This window comes from Salvelinus sp. IW2-2015, linkage group LG28, assembly GCF_002910315.2.
Source record: "Salvelinus sp. IW2-2015 linkage group LG28, ASM291031v2, whole genome shotgun sequence".
Classification (NCBI taxonomy): Eukaryota; Metazoa; Chordata; class Actinopteri; order Salmoniformes; family Salmonidae; genus Salvelinus; species Salvelinus sp. IW2-2015.
In genome coordinates this window covers 21,639,965-21,642,206 of record NC_036868.1, presented here as the reverse complement: position 1 = coordinate 21,642,206, position 2,242 = coordinate 21,639,965, and the positions used below count along the sequence as shown (strand labels likewise).

At 51.8% G+C, this 2,242-nt stretch overlaps 1 pseudogene; it reads left to right on the top strand.

Annotated features, from left to right (window-relative positions):
- The window catches only part of LOC111954124 (gephyrin-like), a 151,094-nt pseudogene that overhangs the window by 43,659 nt on the left and 105,193 nt on the right, over window positions 1-2,242 (top strand).

Genomic DNA, 2,242 nt, shown 5'->3' with positions numbered 1-2,242 from the left:
TGCGCGCACACGCATGCCTTTACAGCAGCGCAGTTGCATTGCGTCTCAGAACATGGCTTGCTGCCCACTCTCTGTCAGGAAGAGGAGTGGACCGAAGTGCCTATTTTAGATCCCAAGACCCGGTGCTGGATGGTTGGACGTGTGGTGATTAAGACTGAGTGGGTGAAATGGGGTGAATGAGCGGTGGCGGTTTTGTTGGGCGGTGGAGTGTGGTGTGTGTGTAAGGCGGGGGCTAATACTTGGCAGGGTGTGGGGTCTATAAAAGGAAGCCCCTTCCAGGTGCTGGGGTGGTTATGCAGGTGGAAAACGTGACCTAGGTCGCTCAACTGCACAAGCACACACCAGCATCACACACACCACGATGACGCGGCAGTGTCATATCTAACTAGGCTAGAGTGCCTGCCGCATATCTCCCCAGACACTACACGCTTAGACCAGTCAGTCATGAACCACACAACACCACGTCACACACCATCGACGTGGAGCACAGACCACGGAACACGAGACAAGCACGACCCACCACGGAGGTACAGAATGGCAGACCATATGTCCCTCTAATTCAGACGGGGTAACAGCGGACGACAGGCAAAGGGATCAGACAATGGTGTTCACGTGCCCGTTCTCTCTCCTCTCTCGTCTCTCTCTCTCTCTCTCTCCTCTCTCTCTCTCTCTCCTCTCTCTCGCTCTCTCTCTCTCTCTCTCTCTCTCTCTCTCCTCTCTCTCTCTCTCTCTCTTCTCCTCGCTCTCTCTCTCCGTGCAAATTGTCAGCGCAGTCTCCCAAATGTATTTCCAGAGCACTGGGCCTACCACCTCTAGCGTGTTCTCTTACCCTCTGCTCCCCACAGCAATCCCTTTATCCGTCACCTCCCCCTCTTCTATCTCATCCCTCTCTCTCGGCGTCATCTCTTCCTTCACCCTCCTCCCGCTCTCTCACCCCCCCTCTTCGCATTTCGCTCACCCTCCTCCCTCGTCTGTTCATCCACCTTTCTTCTTTGTCTCCCTCTCTCTCCCCCGCCCCCTCACTCTCTCCCCCCCTCCTGCCTCTCCGTCCCTCCGATCCTCTCCCTTCTCCCAGCCACCCCCCCTTCACTTTTCCTCTCCCTCTCTCTTTTTTGTCAGTGGTAAACATTTTGTAACCCTTTCCTCTTTCCTGGCGTCCACGTCTCGTTAGTTGTGCTATGGAGTTAGTTGGGTGCACTGATGATGCATTGTCGCATTATACATCTGCCTATTTATAAAGGGATATTTTTGTATCTTATATAAGCTCGCCTGTCCTTAGTAATCACTTAGACCATGAAACACCTTGTCTCTTTCTTAGTGATGTCTGTCTGTCTCTCTCTCTCGCTCTCTCTGTCAYTCTATCTCTGACCACAATGATGACTCATGTGGCTCACACCTGCTCAACAGTCACGGGGCACAGCAGTTGCAGATGTGTTAGCGTGTGTGTCTATGGACTGGGGGGGATGCTTTTGTAATGTCTACATATTGGCCCACTTAACTGATGAGTTCTCTCTCTCTCTCCTGTTCTCTTCATCCAGTGAGTGACAGCTGTTTTAGGAACCTGGCAGAGGACCGCAGTGGAATCAACCTCAAAGATCTGGTGCACGACCCCTCCCTGTAAGTCTTCCGACTCTCAACCTCCAGCACATTCTACATGAGACAAGGGGACCATACACACGCACGCACGCACGCACACACACACACACTCACTGGCTGCTCAGCCTGGTCGTTAGACCGTTAATCATCCTTAACAGTGACACACACATAAATGTCCATATGTTCTAGCACGTGTTGATCTTCTTACACCTTAGCACCACTGGTGCCATAATCCTAAAGCATCTCAGAGCATGACTGCTGATCTAGGATCAGTTTTACCTTCTCGRTCATAATGAATAAGATGAAATGGACGGGGGAGCTGATTCCAGATCAGCACTCCTACTCTGAAACACTGGTGTTGCCCCATGGAAACCCTGGTCTGCTCTTATATGTTATAATAGCACGGGTGTGTTAGTGTATTAATGTCATAGGGCCTGTGCTGTAGCCCTCAGCCCAATCTAACGCCTGTCTGTCTGTCATGTCCTTTAGGGTGTAATATGGAGGCCTATGTGTGGAAGCCTGTGTCATGTCTCATACGTCACGCTGTCTTGGGACACACTGATGGAGCCAGCGCTGGCGCCACTAACTAGCTAGACTGTCAACCGGGCTGTCACACACTCATTAGCGTGTGTGTGGAGAGGAGGGT